This window comes from Capricornis sumatraensis, chromosome 9 (genome assembly GCF_032405125.1).
Source record: "Capricornis sumatraensis isolate serow.1 chromosome 9, serow.2, whole genome shotgun sequence".
NCBI classification, from domain to species: domain Eukaryota; kingdom Metazoa; phylum Chordata; class Mammalia; order Artiodactyla; family Bovidae; genus Capricornis; species Capricornis sumatraensis.
Window position 1 is genome coordinate 2,870,422 of NC_091077.1, and position 22,934 is coordinate 2,893,355.

A 22,934-nucleotide genomic window follows, 5' to 3' on the forward strand; every position below is an offset into this window, starting at 1 on the left:
GCTTTCTCTTTTGTCCTCCCACCGTTTAGCCCTAGGTTCAGGCATAGTCATGGGAAGTGCATAGCAGAACTGGGTAAGCTGGGTAAGCAAAGCCCTAGCTCTCTGGCTTGAAGACCAGAAAAGGGAGCTCCAGGACAATGGAAAATTCTAGAGGAGGTCAGGAAAGCTACCTCATAAAGTTTTTTAATTAACTCCTGGGCTAATCCCCAAGCTGCACAGGTTGGGATCTGACCCTAAAGAGTACATCATAGGTTTTGAACTTCCAGATGTTCAAGCTGGATTTAGAAAAGGCAGAGGAGCCAGAGATCAAATTGCCAACATCCGTTGGATCATAGAAAAAGCAAGAGAGTTTCAGAAAAACATCTGCTTTGTTGACTATGCAAAAGCCTTTGACTGTGTGGATCACAACAAACTGTGGAAAATTCTTAAAGAGATGGGAATATCAGGCCACTTCACCTGCCTCCTAAGAGATCTGTATGCAGGTCAAGAAGCAACAACAGTTAGAACTGGATATGGAGCCACTACCGTCGCAGGGGCCAGGTAACTCTGCTGCTCTGGAGGATTCTTGTGTGATTGATAAACCTCTGATGAAGCCCTGACCAGATGGGCATGAGTTATTACCACACAGAACAAAAGACCCTTCCCTACAACATTATGGGAGAACATGAAGAAGGGGTCCTTTGAGGGACAAAGCCAAAACCTTCCAAAGAGTAAACAACTTGAAGCCAATAGGCTGTGCCTTAAAAATGATGCACACCAAGCAAAACACAAAAAGAATAGAAAGAAAAAGGAGTATTTAAATGAAGATGCAAATGGATTAATGGAATATCCAAGACAAAACTCACATTCGGTTCACAATGGTGAGATGATAGCAACAGTCAGGAAGCAAGGGGAAAAGTTGTAGTTGCCTTAAAGGATGACAGTTGCTGGGAAGGAAGACGATCAAAAAGACAAGCAGCCAAGAAAAATGCAGTGGTATGTTTCTGTTGTAGACAGCTGGCCATGGAATTGCAGATTGCCCTGCTGCCCCTGAGAATCAAGAAATGGGCCCTGGAATACGTTACCGGTGTGGATCCACAAGGGCAGGGTTAGAGTAGACCCGGCTCTTGGTGAACTTCCCTTTGCAAAATGTTTTGTTTGTGGGGAAATGGGACATCTGTCCAGATCTTGTCCTGATAATCCCAAAGGACTCTATGCTGATGGTGGTGGCTGCAGACTCTTAGGCTCTGTGGAACATTTGAAGAAAGATTGTCCTAAAAGTCAGAACTCAGATCAAATGGTCACAGTTGGTCACTGGGGCAAAAGGAATGAGTGCAGACGATGAAGAAATTTTGGATGTGCCTAAACCACAGAAACCCAAAACAAACATACCTAAAGTTGTTAATTTTTGATGATTAGTACTATTGGTTGTTCAACATTCTGAACTGGGCCTGCTTCACAAGTTAGAGCTGGACTGTCGCTTGGAGGCCTGTATTGTATATATCAGTATAGTTCAGATATGGCCAAACCAGTTCCTGAGTTCAGTCCATCAAAGAGCATTTTACCAGTGTTTGGAGAAAAGCACTGAAAAAAGTATAAGATGTTTAAAATGGATTTTCTAAAAGAATATATTTTTGACCAATAGAACTTAGGTATAACTGTCTGTATACCCAATTGTACATCTTTTTTTGTAATCATCTTTTTCTTAAAAACAAAAATATACATTAATATAAACTATCCCTAAACATAGGATAACTGCTTTGCATTTGGAAATGCACTTGTGGCCCTATTATTTTCTTGGTTCAAATTATCAATTTATTTTTATGTTAGAACTTTATTTACACTTGCCACAAATGTATTATTTTTAAAATATTAAATAAAAACTCATTTTCTATTAAAATATGGACATGGAACAATGGCCTGGTTCAAAAGTCAGAAAAGAGTACATCAAGGCTGTATATTGTCACCCTGGTTATTTAACTTACATGCAGAGTACATCATGCAAAATGCTGGGCTGGATGAAGCACAGGCTGGAATCAAGATTGCTGGGAGAAATATCAATAACCTCAGATATGCAGATGACACCACCCTTATGGCAGAAAGTGAAGAGGAACTAAAGAGCCTCTTGATGAAAGTGAAAGAGGAGAGCAAAAAAGTTGGCTTACATTCAGAAAACTAAGATTACGGCATCCACGTCCATCAAGTTGGTGATGCCATCCAACTATCTCATCCTCTGTCATCCCCTTCTCCTCCTGCCCTCAATCTGTCCCAGCATTGGGGTCTTTTCAAATGAGTCAATTATTCACATCAGGTGGCCAAAGTACTGGAGTTTCAGCTTCAGCATCAGTCCTTCCAATGAATATTCAGGACTGATTTCCTTTAGAATGGATCTCCTTGCTCTCCAAGGGACTGTCAAGAGTCTTCTCCAATACCACAGTTCAAAAATATCAGTTATTTGGTGCTCAGCTTTCTTTATAGTCCAACTCTCACATCCATATATGACTACTAGAAAAACCATAGCTTTGACTAGAAAGACCTTTGTTGGCAAAGAAATGTCTCTACTTTTTAATAAGCTGTCTAATTTGGTCATAACTTTTCTCCCAAGGAGCAAGCATCTTTTAATTTCATGGCTGTAGTCACCATCTGCAGTGATTTTGGAGCCCCCCAAAATAAAGTCTGTCACTGTTTCCACTGTTTCCCCATCTATTTGGCATGAAGTAATGGGACCAGATGACAAACCTAGAAAGCATATTAAAAAGCAGAGACATCACTTTGCCAACAAAGGTCTGTATAGTCAAAGCTATAGTTTCTCCAATAGTCATGTACAGATATGAGAGTTGGACCTTAAAGAAGGCTGAGTGCCAAAGAATTGATGTTTTCAAACTGTGGTATTGGAGAAGACTCTTGAGAGTCCCTTGGACTGCAAGGATATCAAACCAGTCAATCCTAAAGGAAATCAACCCTGAATATTCATTGGAAGGGCTGATGCTAAAGCTGAAGCTCCAATACTTTGGCCACCTGATGTGAAGAACTGACTCACTGGGAAAGACCCTGATGCTGGGAAAGATTGAGGGCAGGAGGAGAAGAGGGAGACAGAGGATGAAATGGTTGGATGGCATCACCAATTCAATGGACATGAGTTTGAGCAAACTCCTGGGGATAGTGAAGGATAGGGAAGCCTGGCATGCTATAGTCCATAGGGTTGCAAAGAGTTGGACATGACTTAAAACTGAACAACCACAAACCAAAGTACAAAATAGACTGCTGCCCATGTCTCAGATTAGCTGCTGCATGGCACACAAATTTGAACATCAACTTAATGGCTTTGAAAATAAAACTAACATTAAAGCCACAACCCCATCAGAGCTTTAGGAACAAGCCCCTCTGAATCAATTGCCTGCCAAAACAATAACATACATATTCTCCACGGGATTTTTAAAAGAATCAGAACTTGTAAGCATAGTATTCAAAATGTCTATAACACCATCCAAAATTACTTTACATGTGAAGAACTAGGAAATCTCAACTCACATGGGAAAAGACAGTGAATAGATGCCAATGCTAAGATAAAACCTAGCAAATTCATATTATCTGACAAAGACTTTAAGCCAGCTATTGTAAAAATGCTCCAACAAGTAAGGGCAAACACTTCTGAAACAAATAGAAAGATAGACTATATCAGCAAAGAAATAAAAGATATAAAGAACCCAATGGAAATCTTAGAACTGAAAAAATAACAATAACCCAAGTCTAACAGAATTGGAAATGAGAGAGAAAATGATCAGTGATATTGAAGGTAGTTTGGTAGAAATTATCCAGTCTGAACAATGGAGAGAAATTGAAAGAAAAATTAACAGAGCTTCAGGCACCTCTAGAATAACAGCAGAAGTCTAACACTAATGTTACTAGAGTCCCAAAAGGATAGGAGAAAAGGTGTAATTCAGAAAAAGTGTTTGAAGAAACAATGGCTGAAAGCATCTCAATTTAATCAAAGATATAGGTCCACATATTCACGAACCCCAAAACAAGGTGTATTCCAAACAGAATAAAACACAAAGGAGCTCATGCCCAGATACATCATAATCAAAGCACTGAAAAATAAACACAAAGAAAAAATCTTAAAGAGCTACCAGGAGAAATGACGCTTTACGTATAAGCGAAGAATGCGTCAAATGATTGTGGCTTTCTCATTAGAAACCATAGAGGTCAGAAATAGTTGAAACAACATTTTTTAACATGCTGAAAGAAAAGAACTGTTAACCCACAGTTCTAGAGCCATTGAAAAGGTCATTCAGGAATGAAGATGTTATAAGAAACACTCAGGTGAAAGAAAACTAAGCATTTACTGCCAACAGACCTGCTCTTTTGCTTTGTTAAAGGAAGTTGCCCTGGTAGAAAGGAAATGATGCCAGAAGGACACTTAAAACATGAAGAATGAAGGAAGGGTAATAGAAATGATAAATATCTATATAAACACAACAGACTATTCTCCCTTTGAATTTTTAACATGTGTTCAATGGTTGAAAACAAAGATGATAGCATTGTCAGATGAGGTTTTCAGTGTATGTAGATATAACACATAAGATGCTTACAATACAGAGGAGAGCAGGTAAAGCACCCTAATGGTGGCTAAGTCTTTTCTGTTTCACTTGAAGTGGTGAAAAATATTGATTCTAAGTAGACTATGAAATGTACATACAAACATACTTCATTTTCTTGCACTTTGCAGATGTTTCACTTTTTACTAATTGAAGGTTTGTAGCAACTCTGTGTCGACTTCAAATGGTCACAACCTAAAAGTTAAGAGTTATGTTTTATTCAGTGGGAATTTTTGCATCCCAAGTCTCAAGTCACCCTGAGAGAGCTGCTCCGAGGAGGCCATAGGTGAGGGGGAGGAGCCAGGTTAAACAGAAGTGTGCAACAAGGGGCAGGCAATCTGAACAGTAAGAGATTGTTATTAATTAAGGAAAACCAGGTATCTCAAGAAATTTAGCACTTTTATGTCTATGGGAAATGCAAGAGTCCAGGCTCACTGCAATCATCCATTGCATGTCCATCTCAACTATCTGGGGCCAGTTTTTCAGTACAGATCACAGGTATTGTTCCACAGGTGTTGTGCTTCCTGTTTGCCCTGGAGAGCTGGGGTCACTGATGACTGTGACATTCTTGTTTATTGATGTGGCAGGAAATACTCCATTTCTACCCAACAGCCTTTTGCCCACTTTGTGCCTCTGTGTTACAGTTTGTTAACAATATTCCAAACTATTTGATTATTACTGTGATTGTTATGGTGGTCTCCGATTAATGATCTTTGACAATACTATTGTAATTGTCTTGAGGTACCACAGACAGCACCCATAATGTAACAAATTTAATATATATATATATATAACCTGATTACTCCACCAACAGCCTGTTCCCCAACTCTCCCCCTCTCCTTCAGCCTCCCTATTCCCTGAAATGCAACAATATTGAAATTAGATCAATTATAACCTTACAAGGGCCTCTGAATGTTCAAGTAAAAGAAAGAATCACACACCTCTCACTTTAAATCAAAAGCTAGAAATGATTACACTTAGTGAGGAAGGCGTGTCAAAAGCCAAGATAGGCTGAAAGGTAGGTCTCTTGTGCCAAAGTTGGCCACGTAGTTAATGCAACGGGAAAGTTCTTGAAGGAAATGAAAAGTACTACTCCAGTGAACACACAAATGATACAAAAGTGAAATAACCCTATGACTAATATGGAGGACTTTTAGTGTTCTAGATAGAAGATCAAACCAGTCACAACATTTCCATAAGCCAGAGCCTAATCCAGAGCAAGACCATAACTCACTTCAGTTCTATGAAGGCTGAGAGATGTGATTTTGAAGCCCAAGAAAATAAAGGCTGTCACTGTTTCCACTGTTTCTCCATCTATTTTCCATGAAGTGATGGGACTGGATGCCATGATCTTAGTTTTTTGAATGTTGAGTTTTAAGCCAGCTTCTCACTCCCCTATTTCACCTTCATCAAGAGGCCCTTTAGTTCCTCTTCACTTTCTGCCATAAGGGTGGTGTCATCTGCATATCTGAGGTTATTGATACTTCTCCCGCAATCTTGATTCGAGCTTGTGCTTCATTCAGTCTGACATTTCACATAATTTACTGTGCATATAATTTAAATAAGCAGGGTGACAATATACAGCCTTGACGTACTCCTTTCCCAATTTTGAACCAGTTCGTTGTTCCATGTCTGGTTATAATTGTTGCTTCTTAACCTGCACACAGGTTTCTCAGGAGGCAGGTAAGGTGACCTGGTATTCCAATCTCTTTACGAACTTTCCACAGTTGTTGTGATCCACACAGTCAGAGGCTTTTGCGTAGTCAATGAAACACAAGTAGATGTTTTTCTGGAATTCTCTTACTTTGTCTATGATCCAACAGATGTTGGCAATTTGATCTCTGGTTCCTCTGCCTTTTCTAAATCCAGCTTGAATGTCTGGAAATTCTTGGTTCACTTACTGTTGAAGCCTAGCTTGAAGGATTTTTAGCATTACTTTGCTAGCATGTGAAATGAGTGCAATTGTGTGGTAGTTTGAGCATTCTTTGGGATTGCTCTTTTTTGGGATTGGAATGAAAACTGACCTTTTCCAGTCCTGTGGCCCCTGCTGAGTTTTCCAAATTTGCTGGCATATTGAGTGCAGCACTTTCATAGCATCATCTTCTAGGATTTGAAATAACTCAGCTGGAATCCATCACCTCCACTAGCTTTGTTCACAGTGATGCTTCCTAAGGCCCACTTGACTTCACATTCAGGATGTCTGGCTCTAGGTGAGTGATCACACCATCATGGTTATCCAGGTCATTAGGATCCTTTTTGTTTAGTTCCTCTGTGTATTCTTGCCACCTCTTCTTAATATCTTCTGCTTCTGTTAGGTCCATACCATTTCTGCCCTTTATTGTGCCCATCTTTGCATGAAATGTTCCCTTGGTATCTCTAATTTTCTTGAAGAGAACTCTAGTCTTTCCCATTCTATTGTTTCCTCTATTTCTTTGCATTGATCATTTAGGAAGGTTTTCTTATCTCTCCTTACTATTGTTTAGAATTCTGCATTCAGATGGGTATGTCTTTCCTTTTCTCCTTTGCCTTTAGTTTCTTTTCTTTACTCGGCTTTGTAAGGCCTCCTTGGACAACTATTTTGCCTTGTTGCATTTCTTTTTCTTGGGATGGTTTTAATCACTGCCTCCTGGACAGTGTTATCAACCTCTTTCCATAGTTCTTCAGAAACTCTGTCTATCAGACTAATCTCTTGAATCTATTCGTCACTTCCACTGTATAATTGTAAGGGATTTGATTTAGGTCGCACCTGAACGGTCTAGTGGTTTTCCCTACTTTCTTCAATTAAACTCTAAATTTTGCAATAAGGAATTCATGATCTGAGCCACAATCAGCTCCCAATCTTGTTTTTGCCAACTGTATAGAGCTTCTCCACCTTCGGCTGCAAATAACATAATCAATCTGATTTCGGTATTGACCATCTGGTGATGTCCATTGTAGAGTCTTCTCTTGTGTTATTGAAAGAGGGTGTTTGCTATAACCAGTGTATTTTCTTGGCAAAACTCTGTTAGCTTTTGCCCTGCTTCAATTTGTACTCAAGACCAAACTTCCCTGTTACTCCAGGTGTTTCTTGACTTCCTACTTTTGCATTCCAGTCCCCTATGATGAAAAGGTACTCTTGCCTGGAAAGTCCCATGGACAGAGGAGTCTGCAGTCCATGGGGTTGCTAAGAGTCAGACACGACTGAGCGACTTCCCTTTCACTTTTCACTTTCATGCATTGGAGAAGGAAATGGCAACCCACTCCAGTGTTCTTGCCTGGAGAATCCCAGGGACGGGGGAGCCTGGTGGGCTGCCGTCTATGGGGTCACACAGAGTCGGACACGACTGAAGCGACTTAGCAGCAGCAGCAGCATGATGAAAAGGACATCTTTTTCGGTGTTAGTTCTAGAAGGTCTTGTATGCCTTCATAGAACAATTCAACCTCAGCTTCTTCAGCATTAGTTGTCGGGGCATAGATTTGGATTACTGTAACATTGAATGGTTTGCCTTGGAAACGAACTGAGATCATTGTGTCATTTTTGAGATTGCACCCAAGTACTGCATTTCAGACTTTTGCTGACTACAAGGGATACTCCATTTCTTCTACAGGATTCTTGCCCATAGTAATAGATACAATGGTCATCTGAATTAAATTAACCCATTCCAGTTCATTTCAGTTCACTGTTTCCTAAAATGTCGATGTTCAGTCTTGCCATCTCCTGTTTGAGCACTTCCAATTTACCTTGATTCATAGACCTAACATTCCATGTTCCTATGCAATGTTGTTCTTTATAGCATCAGACTTTACTTTCACCACCAGATACATCTACAACTGGGCACTGTTTCCGCTTTGGCTCAGCCTCTTCATTCCTTCTGGAGCTATTTCTCTGCTCTTTTCCAATAGCATATTGTGCACCAACCAACCTGGGGAGTTCATCTTTCAGTGTCATATTTTTTTGCCTTTTCATACTGTTCATGGGGTTCTCAAGGCAAGAATGCTGAAGTAGTTTGCCATTCCCTTCTCCAGTGGACCTCATTTTGTCAGAACTCTCCACCATGACCTGTCCAGCCTAGGTGGCCCTACACGGCATAGCTCATAGTTTCACTGAATTAGACAAGGCTGTGATCCATGTGATCAACTTGGTTAGTTTCCTGTGGTTGTGGTTTTCATTCTGTCTGCCCTCTGATGGAGAGGACAAGAGGCTTATGGAAGCTTCCTGATGGGAGGGACTGGCTGTGGGGAAGACTGGGTCTTGCTTTGGGGGACAGGCCATTCTCAGTAAAACTTTAATCCAGTTTTCTGCTGGTGGATGAGGTTATGTTCCGTCCCTGTAGTTCGGCCTGAGGCCAAACTATAGTAGGGTAATGGCAACCTCCTTCAAAAGGACGGTGACAGTTAGTGTCACTGACCCTGTGGCAGGCCACTGTCAACCTACACCCCTACCAGCGACTCCTGAACACTCACAGGCAAATCTGGCTCAGTCTCTTGTGGGGTCACTGCTCCCTCCTCCTGGGTCCTGGTGCACACAAGGTTTTGTTTGTGAGTCTGTTTCCCCAGTCCTGTGGAATTTGTGTATTCAAATGGCACTGGCCTTCAAAGTCAGATTCCCCGCAGGCTCTCAGTCCCTTTGCCGGAGCCCCAGGTTGGGAAATCAGTGTGGGGCCTTGAACTTTCACAACAGTGTGAGAACTTCTTTGAGATAATTGTTCTCTGGTTTGTGGGTCGCCTGCTCAGCGGCTCTGCTGCTGCTGCTAAGTCACTTCAGTCGTGTCCGACTCTCTGTGACCACTAGACGGCAGCCCACCATGCTCCCCCGTCCCTGAGATTCTCCGGGCAAGAACACTGGTGGGACTAATGGTGACCTCCTCCAAGAGGATTTATGCCAGACAATGCGCCTCCCAGGTCTGCTGCCGCCAGAGCCCCTGTCCCCGTGGCCGGCCACTGCTGACCTGTGCCTCTGCAGGAGACACTCAAAGGCAGGCCTGGCTCAGTCTCTTATGAGGGTCACTGCTTCCTTTCCCTGGGTCCTGGTGCACACAAGGTTTTGTTTGCGCCCTCTGAGTGTCTCTGGTATGAGGTTTGATTTTAAATGCAATTGCTCCCTTCCCACCATCTTGTTGCAGCTTCTCCTTTGCCTTTGGACATAGGGTATTTTTTTTTTGGTGGGTTCCGGCATTCTCCTATTGATTGTTCAACAGCTAGTTGCGATTTTGGTGTTTTCACAGGAGAAGATGAGCACACATCCTTCTATTCTGCCAAATGCTCATTTACCCCTCCCCCAAATCCTAGGGCCCTTAAGAACCACGCTGAATCTACTCTGCGTGTGTTGTATCAGTGAAACGACAAAACCTGGATGACAGCACACCTGTCTACATCATGGATTACTGAATATTTTAAGCCCATTGCTGAGACCTACCGCTTAGGAAAAAAGATTCCTTTGAAAATATTACTGCTCACTGGCAATGCCCTTGGCCACCCAGAAGCTCTGATGGAGATGTACAATAAGATTAATGTTGTTTTCATGCTTCCTGACACAGGATTCACTCTGCAACCATGGACCAACGAGTCATTTCAACTTTCAAGTCTTACACTTTAAGAAACACGTTTTGTAAGGCTATGTGTATCTGCTCAGTCACTCAGTTGTGTCTGACTCTTGGTGACCCCAGGGACTATAGCCTGCCAGGCTCCTCTGTTCAGGAAGTTTTCCAGGCAAGCATACTGGAGTGGGTAGCCATTTTCTTCTCCACGGATCTTCCTGACCCAGGGGTCAAACCCTTGTCTCGTGTATCTCCGGTATTGGCAGGTGGATTCTTTACCGCTGCACCACCTGGGAAGCCCCTTTTGTAAGGCTGTCACCACCATCAATAGTGTTTCCTCTGATAGATCTGGACAGAGTAAATTGAAAACCTTCTAGAACGGATTCACCATTCTAGATATCATTAAGAACTTTTGTGATTTGTGTAAAGAGGTCAAAATATTAACATTGACAGGAGTTTGGACAAAAGTTGTTTCCAACCCTCATGGATAACTTTGAGGAATTCAGGACTTCAGTGGAGGAAGTAACACAGATGTGGTGGAAACAGCAAGGGAACTAGAATTAGAATTGAAGCCTGAAGATTTGACAGAATTGCTACAATCTCACGATAAAATCTTAATGAAGGAGAAGTTGCTTCTTATGGATGAGCAAGGAAAGCGATTTTTTGAGATGTAATCTACTTCTGGTGAAGACGTGACAATTGTTGAAATGACAATGAATAACTTATAATGTTACATAAATTTATTTGATAAATCAGCAGCAGGGCTTGAGAAGATTGACTCCAATTTTGAAAGAAATTCTACTGTGGGTAAAATGCCATTGAACAGAATTGCATGCTACAGAGAAATTATTCATGAGAGGAAGAGTCAATCAATGTGGCAAACTTCATTGTTGTCTTATTTTAAGAAATTGCTGCAGCCACCTCAACCTGCAACAATCATCACCCTAATTATTTAGCAGCCATCAGCAATGAGATAAAACCTTCAATCAGCAAAAAAAATTACGACTTACTGAAGGCTTAGATGATGGTTAGCATATTTTAATAATGACATCTTTTTAAAATTAAGGTATGTACATTTTTTGACATAATGCTGTTGGACACTTAAGAGACTACAGTGTAAACATAGCTTCTATATGTACTAGGGAACCAAAAAATTTCATGTGACTCATTTTATTGCAATATTTTCTTTATTTTGGTGGTCTGTAACCAAACCCACAATATCTCCAAGATATGCTTGTGTATTGTAGTCCTTAGTTCAACCTTTGAAAAACAATACAAAGATACAGTAAAAAGCCAAACAGATAAATTAAAATAGAATATTAAAAAATGTTCAAATAATTCCAAAAAGGCAGAAAAGGAGAAATAGAGTTAAAATGGAGGCAACATAGAGAAAAAAATGGTTTCTATAAACCTAAAACTACTCTGAAAATAAAGCATGTTTTAAAAAATATAAAATGTTAGCCCTTATCCAAACACACCAATTAAAACATTAATTATAAACAGTCTAAGCATACCAATTAACAGACAGAAATTGTCAGAATGGGTTTTTTTAATGATCCAATTTTATGCTCCCTAAGTTCAGTTCAGTTCAATTCATTTCAGTCACTCAGTTGTGTCCGATTCTTTCTGACCCCGTGGACCGCAGCACGCCAGGCCTCCCTGTCTATCTTGAACTCCCAGAGTTTACTCAAACTCATGTCCATTGAGTTGGTGATGCCATCCAACCATCTCATCCTCTGTTGTCCCCTTCTCCTCCCGCCTTCAATCTTTCCAGCATCAGGGTCTTTTCAGATGAGTCAGTTCTTTGCCTCGGGTGGCCAGAGTATTGGAGTTTCAGCTTCAGTATCAGTCCTTCTGATGAATATTCAGGACTGATTTCCTTTAGAATGGATTGGTTGGATCTCCTAGCTGTCCCAGGGACTCTCAAGAGTCTTCTCTAACACGACAGTTCAAAAGCATCAATTCTTCAGTGCTCAGCTTTCTTTATAGTCCAACTCTCACTTCCATACATGACTACTGGAAAAAACATAGCTTTGACTAGCTTTGACATTACTTTGTTGGCAAAGTAATGTCTCTTCTTTTTAACATGCTGTCTAGGTTGGTCATAACTTTTCTTCCAAGAAGAAAGTGTCTTAATTTCATGGCTGCAGTCACCATCTGCAGTGATTTTGGAGCCCCCCAAAATAAAGTCTGTCACCATTTCCATTATTTCCCCATCTATTTGCCATGAAGTGACTGGACCAGATCTTAGTTTTCTTATTGTTCTTTTGTTCTTATTGATCTGACTTTTCTGATTGTTGACTTTTAAGCCAACTTTTTCACTCTCCTCTTTCACTTTCATCAAGAGGTTCTTTAGTTCCTCTTTACTTTCTGCCATAAGGGTGGTGTCATCTGCGTATCTGAGGTTATTGATATTTCTCCCAGCAATCTTGATCCAGCTGTGCTTCATCCACCCCAGCGTTTCTCATGGTGTACTCTGCGTATAAGTTAAATAAGCAGGGTGACAATATACAGCCTTGATGTACTCCTTTCCCGATTTGGAACCAGTCTGTTATTCATGTCCAGTTCTAACTGTTGCTTCTTGACCTGAATACAGATTTCTCAGGAGGCAGGTCAGGTGGTCTGGTATTCCCATCTCTTTCAGAATTTTCCAGTTTATTGTGATCCACACAGTCAAAGACTTTGGCATAGTCAATAAAGCAGAAATAGATGTTTTTCTGGAACTCTCTTGCTTTTTCAATGATCCAACAAATATTGGCAATTTGATCTCTGGTTCTTCTACGTTTTCTGAATCCAGCTTGAACATCTGGAAGTTCACGGTTCACATAATGTTGAAGCCTGGCTTGGAGAACTTTGAGAATTAGTTTGCTAGTGTGTGAGATGAGTGCAACTGTGCAGTAGTTTGAGCATTCTTTGGCATTGCCTTTCTTTGGGATTGGAATGAAAACTTACCTTTTCCAGTCCTGTGGCCACTGCCAAGTTTTCCAAATTTGCTCCCTAAGTAAAAACTTATTTCAAATATAGTTGATCCTTGAACAACACAGATTTGAATTATAAAGGGCCACTTCTGTGTGGATGATTTTTCAGTACATACATACTACAGTGCTATACAATCAATGGTGCTTTGAATCCATAAGTGCAGAACTGCATATTCAGAACTACAGATATGCAGTGCTGACTGTAAAGTTAAACATGGATTTTTGACTACATGGAGGGTCAGCACCACCGAAACCCTGCATTGTTAAAGGGTCAACTGTATAATGACTTAGTTAGATTTAAAGAAAAAGAATGGAAAAGGGTACACCATGAAAATATTAATCAAAAGAAATCTAGAGTAGCAATATTAATAACAGTAAACTTCAGAAACTTACCAAAGATAAAGAAGGATAATATATGGTGATAAGAGGGTCAGTTTACGAAGAGTACATAACAGTCCTAAATGTGTATGCTTCTAACAGCAGAACATTAAAATACATGAAGCAAAACTGAAAGAACTGAAAGGCAAAATAGACAAATCCGCAAATATATTTTACTTATGGACCTCAAAGATTCTCTCTCACTAAACATTAGAACTAGTCAACAGAAATGAGCAAGGATGCAGAACTGAACAGTGCCATCAAGCAGCTGGGTCTCATTGATGTTTACACAACACTTCACCCAGCAACAGAATACACTTTCTTTTCAGATGCACATGGAATATTCACCAAGATATATTATGTTGGATCATTAAACACGTCTTAACAAGCATAAAAGCATTGCACTACAAATTATGTCTTCTGACCATAAATGAATTATATTGGGAATCAAATATAGAACAGTAACAGAAATTAAAAGATGCTTACTACTTGGAAGGAAAGTTATAACCAACCTAGACAGCATATTAAAAAGCAGAGACATTACTTTGCCAACAAAGGTCCGTCTAGTCAAGGCTATGGTTTTTCCAGTGGTCATATATGGATGTGAGAGTTGAACTATAAAGAAAGTTGCTGCTGCTGCTGCTGCTAAGTCGCTTCTGCTAAGTCTCTTCAGTCATGTTCGACCCTGTGTGACCCCATAGGTGGCAGCCCACCAGGCTCCCCAGTCCCTGGGATTCTCCAGCCAAGAACACTGGAATGGGTTGCCATTTCCTTCCCCAATGCATGACAGTGAAAGTGAAGTCGCTCAGTCGTGTCCCACTCTTAGCGACCCCATGGACTGCAGCCTACCAGGCTCCTCCATCCATGGGAGTTTCCAGGCAAGAGTACTGGAGTGGGTTGCCATTGCCTTCTCTGAAAGCTGAGCACTGAAGAATTGATGCTTTTGAACTGTGGTGTTGGTGAAGACTCTTGAGAGTCCCTTGGACTGCAAGGAGATCCAACCAGTCCATCCCAAAGGAGATCAGTCCTGGGTGTTCATTGGAAGGACTGATGTTGAAGCTGAAATGCCAATACTTTGGCCACATGATGAGAAGAGCTGACTCATTTGAAAAGACCCTGATGCTGAGAAAGATCGAGGGCAGAAGGAGAAGGGGACAACAGAGGATGAGATGGTTGGATGGCATCACCGACTCGATGGACATGGGTATGGGTGGACTCCGGGAGTTGGTGATGGACAGGGAGGCCTGGCGTGCTGCAGTTCATGGGGTCACAAAGAGTCGGACACGACTGAGCAACCAAACTGAACTGAACAGAAAAGTCTCCAAAACACTTAGAAATTAAACAACATGTTTCTAAGTAATTTGTAGGTAAGTTAAGAGGGGAAATCTGAAGAGAAATTAGGAAATATTTTTTGCTGAATGAGAATAAAAATATCAAATTTATGGGATATGCCTAAAAAAAAAGAATTGATAGCATTAAATTCTCACATTAGAAGGGAAGAAAGCCTTACGTCGATAATTAAAACGTTCACCTTAAGAAACTAGACAAAGAAGAACAAACCAAAGCAAACAGAGGGAAGGGAATATTAGAAATGTAGAAATCAATGACATTAAAAATAGACTGTGCCCGTGGGGAACACTCAACATAGTAAAGCTATCAGTTCTCCCCGAATGAATCTACAGATTTGCTACAGTTCCAATCAAAATCCCAGCAGGATTTGTTGTAGGTATAGACAAGGTCATTCTGATATGTATATGAAAAGGCAAAAGAACTAGAATAGTTTAAAGCACCAAAATTTGAGTAGTAAAAAACCAAGAATCTATTTATGACAATGCATGCCTGTAAAGAAGCTCTGCTGATTACCAAACATTACTAATGAAATGCTGTTTGGCTTTGAGTTGTTCAGGGTGACACAGAGGAGATCTAAGTCAGGAAGATAGTTCTGTTTTTGGCTCTAGGAAGAATCTGAGACTCACCTCAGTCTGCCAGGCATGGTGGCTTGTGGTCTATAGTCCCTCCTTCCACTACCGAGGACTGGGAATCCTCCAAGTTGGGAGCCAGAGCTTGGACCTGTAATGCAAGTGTTCCCTCTCCGGGCCTCAACTTCTCCACCTCCTGGTCCACCTGTATTCTCACCTGGCACTTTGAGACTCAGAGGTAAATTCCCAGCCTCTACATGGGACCTCTGTGGCCCAGAAAGATGGAGGAGGTGCATAAACATCCTGGTTTTCAGAAAGAAGGCAGGAGCTGTGGGCAGGAAGCCAGGTTGCTGTTGACACTGGGCAGTCCTCACGCCCCTGTGCAGACCAGAGCTAGACAAGGTCAGGTACCTTCCCACTCCAGTCCCACCAATTCAGTGAGAGAATGAGGCCCAGAGGAGGGAAGCATTCCATCCCAGGCTACACCATATATCAGTGGCCAAAATAGGACCGGGATCTACTAGTCATCCATCCACTTACTCATTTTTTCATTTTAGATGTGTCTGGGGGTATAGTCACAGCTATGGTTTTTCCATTAGTCATGTATGGATGTCAGAGTTGGACCATAAAGAAGGTTGAGTGCCAAAGAAGTCATGCTTTCAAACTGTGGTGCTGGAGAAGACTCTTGAGAGTCCCTTGGACTGCAAGGAGATCCAGCCAATCAATCCTAAAGGAAATCACCCCTGAACATTCATTGGAAGGACTGATGCTGAAGCTGAAGCTCCAATAATTTGACCACCTGATGTGAAGAGTTGAGTCATTGAAAAGGACCCTGATGCTGGGAAAGATTGAAGGCAGGAGGAAAAAGAGGAGACAGAGGAAGAGATGGTTGGATGGCATCACTGACTCAATGGACAGGAGTTTGAGAAAACTCCTGGAGATTGTGAAGGATTGGGAAGCCTGGCATGCTGCAGTCCACGGGGTCACAAAGAGTCAGGCATGACTTCATGACTGAACAGCAACAACCATGTGCCTAAGCACAGTTCAGGCACTAGGGATGCTGCAGTGGACATGAAAGACTGTTCCAGGGTTCTTGATCTTATAGGGAAGCAGAGAAGAAGTAAGTAAACAAACAGACATGAGAATTTTGGTAGGTATCAAAGACTGTGAGAAAACAACCCTGGTGATGAAATGTCTAAGGCCTCCAAAGCACAGACCTATGCTGTGATCTGAGATGATCCAGTGTGCATTTCTCCTTTACTTTCGCTCTCACAACTTTTCTGACACCAGTTGGGAGTCCTACAATTCAGATTTGTTTCCTAAGCACTCTTTCTCAAGAAGCTACTGGAGGATGAGCTCCATCAAAATGAGGAAATAAATTAGAAAAGGAGACATGAGCCACAGAAAGCAGGAGACCCAACACAAGAGAAATGATGAGGGAATCCTTTGGAGGATGGTGAAAACTATTCCAGGATAGTGGAATTTGGACCATGACCCAAGTCAGACCATGACCCAAGACGCCTCCACTCACCTCCTCCAGCAGCCTCTGCCCAATGAGGGCAGTGCTGCTGTTTCCTTGCATGGCCAGAGTGTGCTTTCCCTCCGATTTTAAGACTAAGAAGTATGCTGCTTGGGGTAGACGCACAAGATGCTATAAAGCAAAGCAAGGGAATAATTCACATGAAAACTAGGATGGTTTTTGCCTAAAGGTTAGGGAGTAACCTGATTTATCAGGGAAAGTGCATAGGGATTTAATGGTACTGGAAATTGTCTTTTTCTTAGCCTGGGTAGAAGTCCACAGATGTTCACTCTTATTGTTATAGTAATAATAAAAGTAATTCTTATTTAAATTGTAGATGTGTTTGAAGAACCTTTTGTGTTTAAGAGGAAAGAGTATCAAGAGAACATCTCTGTGGTGGTCTCCAAGCATGGCCCCATGTTTACTCTGGTTGGACAACCTGGGTGGGTCCCTTGCTCATGGATGGGATGAGGGGGCTACCGGAGGAGGTGAGTGGAGGAGTCTTGGGTCACGGTCTGACTTCCTGAGGTGACAAGACCCTTTCTGGGGAGCTTGCAAGTAAGGCCGTGACCAAGCCTTGGGAGACACAGGGCTCTCCGCAGTGTCTCAGCCTGGCAAGACTGAGGTGTCAGGCACTGGACATGCAGCAGAAGTTTGAGCAGTGAGAGGGGGCTGCTCTGTTGTTTCTATTCACTTTCATTCCCCAGTACCCTTTTTACCCCCTACTAGCCCCACCCCTCCCTAACCAGGTTCTAGCCAGTGGGGATAAGTGGTTCCTGGAAGTAAGGAAGCATGGCGGTTAGAAGGGTAAAACAAAACCACTTCACTGTAGTTTGGGAGAGCAACTGGCCAGTGTAGTTTGATTCCCTAATAAGGACTGGTGTCTTTCAGCCCAATGATGTCCCTTCTAGAAGTATGTCCTCAGGAAACAGTCAAAGTTAAAGACTAAGAGTAAGGTACTGACCAGATGGATTATGGAGCAAGAGAGAGACCAACTTTCCCTTTCTGAAAGGCTCCATTTTTACTTACTGACCTGTGGTAAGTATTGGTGCTGTCAACCTGCACTCCACAGATTGCCTGCAAGCTGAGCCCTGGGATTTCAGAAACCCTAGCTCCCCAAGATACAGAAGCAGCAGGCTCTGCCAGCAAGTTGAGGGCCGTATGGAACACAAAAGCAACCCACGCCAGTCCTCTCCTCACAGTCAAGTATGTTGGCTGGCCTCCCAAAGGTAAGGCCAGGTGCATTCCCATGCTGGGTAAGTGCAACCTCTGGGCTCAGGTCTGGGGGAGACTCTAGCACCCTCACAGTATCCCTTCAAACAGTAGGGAACAGGGAGGAGCCCTTCATGAGACCCAAACTGAAAAGAGATGAGTATCGCAGCTCCAGGCTTTGTTTAGGGAGGGAGGGAAGGAGGACCACAGAGTTTGTTGGGCCTTGGACAAGATGCTACCATAGCTCAGAGCAGCCAAGTGTGAGATGGCATAGTCCAGGTCCCTACCTCAGTTGGACCCTTACCTCCTCTGAGGTTCCAGTGAGGGAGGGGGAAGGGCTTGGCCACATGCTGCAACCTCTTCTTGAGCTGAGTCCTTTAGGGGCTGCTCAGGGGGTTTCCTGCCAGCTGGAGGCTGGGCCATGCTGAAATTCCCAGTAATCCAGTTGCCATCCTCAAGCTCTCAGCCTCTGAGCACAGCTCCCCTGCTAAATCTCTGAGCTGTGTCTGTCTTCCACTCAGCATTTGCCAATCTCCTTCCCAGGGCCAGGGGTAGGAGCTGGGTCCAGAGTCTGGAATCTGGGTAATAGTTACTAGCTGGTAACCCTGTCCAGTCTACTTTACCTTGTAGGGCCCAAATCTGCTCATCTATTAAAGTGGATGGTCATTCCCATAAGGTCATTTTAAGGATTAAGTGACATGTGAGAACAAAAGACACGTAAAGCCTGATGTAGAATCTGTTTCTTCTTGAAGTGAAACCCCTGAGGGTCAGAACCTGTCTGGATCAGATGGGGCAAGTACTTGATCCAGGACCCTTGAAACAGCCCCAAGTTTAGCTCCCCTTCCCCTAGGGCACAGACTTTCCCTGCTCCTTCCCAATCAGTCCCAATCCCAGAGATGCCCACTTGACTCTCTCAGTCATACCGTGGGCCAGCAGAGGCTCCAGATGCCCTACCTGGGGAGCAGGTCCTGCCTGGACCCTGTGAGAAAGGCTTGGAATTTAGGTCTCTTCTTAGAGCTTCAGATAGCCATGCACAGAGGGAAGTAAAACTGAAATATGGGCCCGAAGAGGCCATCTAGATGGGTTTCTCTTTCTTTCTTTCTTTTACAATTATTTTTAATTGGAGAATTGTGTTACAATATTGTGTTGCTTTCTGCTGTACATCAGTGTGAATCAGCTGTAAGTATACATATATCTCCTCCCTCTTGAGCCTCCCTCCCACCCACCCCCATGGGCGGCAAGAGCTCATAGCAGGGGAAGAGGAGGCCTGGGGCTTTCTCGATGCACACAGATTCAGGGACTGTGTGGCCCCAAACCCTCCCGAAAAGCTGCGAGGGGATCAGGAGCATCATCCTACAAGGGGCCTCATCTCTGTCCCAGAGCACACGTGGCCTTGACGGAGTCATGGAACAATAAAAGATGTTTGTTCCCACTAGTATTGTTTTTGTTGGAGTTTTTTCCATGGTTGGTTTCTGGAAAATCCAAGACTATTAGAATTAATGAGGTATAAAAATCCATATACAAAACCTACTAGCAATACTCAATTAAAAATATAATGGGGGGACATCAGGGAAGATAGTGGCATAGAAAGTACCAGGATTCCATCTCCAGCTATATGACTGTAAAGCTAACATAATCCGTCTAATGTAATTATTTTCACACTCTGGAGTCTATTTAAAGGCTTGTGTCTCCAAGAGGAAGACTTAAACAGTGAGTCTTAATTAATTTTGGTCCCTTTCAGGTCTGAATATGCTAACGATATCTTCCGCCCTTCAGCCTCATGGCAGGCAGCCATGCCCATGGCGAGCAGTTTGTCCATGGTTTATGGGAGCCAGGGTGGGCAATAAAGCCCTTGTTCTCCAAATATTGGGGGCCTGAACTTTTATACTTACTGCTTCTGATCGTGGAGGCATAGATCCAGAAGCAAGCCAACTTAAACAATCCCAACTAGCTGAATAGGCTTCAGGGAATATAAAGAGCCAGAGTCTGGTTACCCCCCTCTCTTCTTTTTTGTTGTATTCCTCTTTTGGGAACCAGACATTCAAAGATTAGGACTTTTTATTTGTTACTTAATAAGCAGCCACATGTAGGGGAGAATTTTTAAAGTTACTGCACATGCCTGTAGAAAGGTGCAGGTTCAAAAAGATCCCGAATTTTAGATCTTAATCTTACACATTAGGCTAATCCCAACACAAAGGCACCTTGAAGAAATTGAAAAAAAAAACAAAAAAAAAAAAAACAGGAAACCCCGGGGAAATCTGATTTCCAGATTTCAGTTACTACATTGCAAGACTCAAACATCCAGTTTTCAACAACAAATTAAAAAATCTTAAGGCGTACAAAGAAATGGACCATTGGAAGGAGAAAAAAAAACTAACACAAACCATTCCTGAGAAAGACCAGATGATAGACTTATTCGACAAAGATGAGGTGACCAGTTAAGAAAACGATTCAGAAACAAAATAGAAATATCAATAAAGAGATGGAAAACATAAAAAAGAACCAAAAGAAATTTTGGAGCAGAAAAGTATAGTAGCTGAAATAAAAAATTCACTAGATACATTCCAAAGCCGATTTGAGCAGATAGAAAAATCAGTGTACTTGAAGATAGGATGATCGAGATTACGGAGTCTTAAGAACTTAAGGAACTAAAGGGAAAATACTGAAGAAAAGTGAACAGAGTTGAAGGAGCCTGGGGAACACAAATAAGCAAACATACACAGTGTGAGGCTCCCAGAAAGAGAGAGAGAGGAGCATAGAGATTATTTGAGGAAATGATGGTTGAAAACTCCCCAAATTTGATGAAAAACATGATTATAAATGTTCAAGAAGTTCAATAAACTCCACGTGAAATACACTCAAAGAGACACACGATGAGACACATTGTAACCAAATAGTGAAAGATAAGACAAACAGAACATTGAAAGCAATGAGAGAAGCCAACTGCCACATACAGGAGACCCTCAACAAGATTATTTTCAGATTTCTCATCAGAAACCTTGAATTCCAGAAAGCAGTGGGTTGATATAGTCCAAGTTCTGACAGTAAAAACATTGCCAACCAAGAATTCAATACATAGCACAAGTATCCATCAGAAACTAGAAAAAGAAGACCAGTCTAAACCCAAATCTAGCAGAATGAAAGCGCTTATGAAGATCAGAGACTAAGTAAATGAAATATGGGATAGAAAACAATTATAGAAAATCAATGAAACCTAAGGTTGTCTCTTCAAAAAGATTAACAGAAATGGCAAGCATTTAACTAGATTGACAATAAAAAAGGAAACTACTCAATTACTGAAGTTAGAAGTGAAAGTGGGGACATTACTTCCAATTCTACAGAAATAAAAAAGGCGTATTAGAAAGTACAGTAAACAATTGTATGAGAACAAATTGGATAACCTCAATGAAATGTACAAATTCCTAGAAACACAAAACCTATCAAGAATGAATCACAAAGAAAATCTAAATAACCCAGAGAGATGATATGAGGAGGGAGGTGGGAGGGGGGTTCCGGACTGGGAACTCATGTACACCCGTGGTGGATTCATGTCAATGTATGGCAAAACCAATACAGTATTGTAAAGTAAAAAATAATAATAATAAAAATAAATAAAAAATGAATCACAAAGAAAATCTAAATAAACCTATAATTAGTAAGGAGATTGAATCAGTAATCAAAATCCTCCTGACAAAGAAAAGCCCTGGAACTGATGGTTTCCCTGATGATTTCTACCAAACATTTAAAGAAGCATTAACACCAATCCTTCTCAAACTTTTCTTAAAAAGAGGAGAGAACACTTTCTTATTCTGTGAGAGCAGCGTTTTTCTGATGTGAACGCGAGACAAAGACACTGCAGAAAAAGAAAACTTTAGACCAGTACTTCTCATGAACATTGATGCAAAAATCCTCTACAACATACTATCAAATTGAATTCAGCAGCATATTAGAAGGACCCGATGGGATTTATTCTTAGAATTAAAAGGTGACTCTCCCTGGTGGAGCAGAGGTTAAAGCGTCTGTCTGCAATGTGGGAGACCTGGGTTCTATCCCTGGGTCAGGAAGATCCCCTGGAGAAGGAAATGGCAACCCACTCCAGTATTCTTGCCTGGAGAATCCCGTGGACGGAGGAGCTTGGTGGGCTAGAGTCCACAGGTCGCAAAGAGTCAGACACGACTGAGCGACTTCACTTCACTTTCACAACATATTAAAGTCAGTTAATGTAATACATTGCATTAAGAGAAAGAAGGAAAACAATCATTTTGATTGATGCAGAAAAATAATTTGACCACATCCAGTATCCTTTAATGATAAAAACACTCAACAGACTAGGAATAGAAGGAAAGTACCTCTACAATAATAAAAGCCACTCATGAAAAACCCAGTTAACATTATACTCACTGATCAGGAACAAGACAAGGATACCAATTTTTGCCAATTCTTTTCAACATGTTGTTGGTGGTGTTCACTGGCAAAATCATGTCCAAATCTGGGATCCCATGGACTGAAGAACACCAGGCTTCTCTGTCCTTCACTTTCTCCAGGAGTTTGTTCAACCGCATGGCCATTGAGTTGAAGTCATCCAACCATCTCATCCCGTTTTTCCCTTCTCCTCCTGTCCTCAGTCTTTCCCAGGATCAGGGTTTTTTCCAGTGAGTCAGTTCTTTGCATCAGGTAGCCAAAGTATTGGAGCTTCAGCTTCAGCATCAGTCCTTCCAATGAACATTCAGGGTTGATTTCCTTTAGGATTGACTGGTTTGATCTCCTTGCAGTCCTAGGGGCTCTCCAGAGTCCTCCAGCACCACAGTTCGAAAGCAAGACTTCTTTGGTGCTCA

The 22,934-nt window shown here is 41.9% G+C and overlaps 1 pseudogene; it reads left to right on the forward strand.

Annotated features, from left to right (window-relative positions):
- Nucleotides 1–476: 476 nt before the first annotated feature.
- Nucleotides 477–1,391, forward strand: LOC138085542 (zinc finger CCHC domain-containing protein 9 pseudogene; annotated as a pseudogene).
- Nucleotides 1,392–22,934: the final 21,543 nt, after the last annotated feature.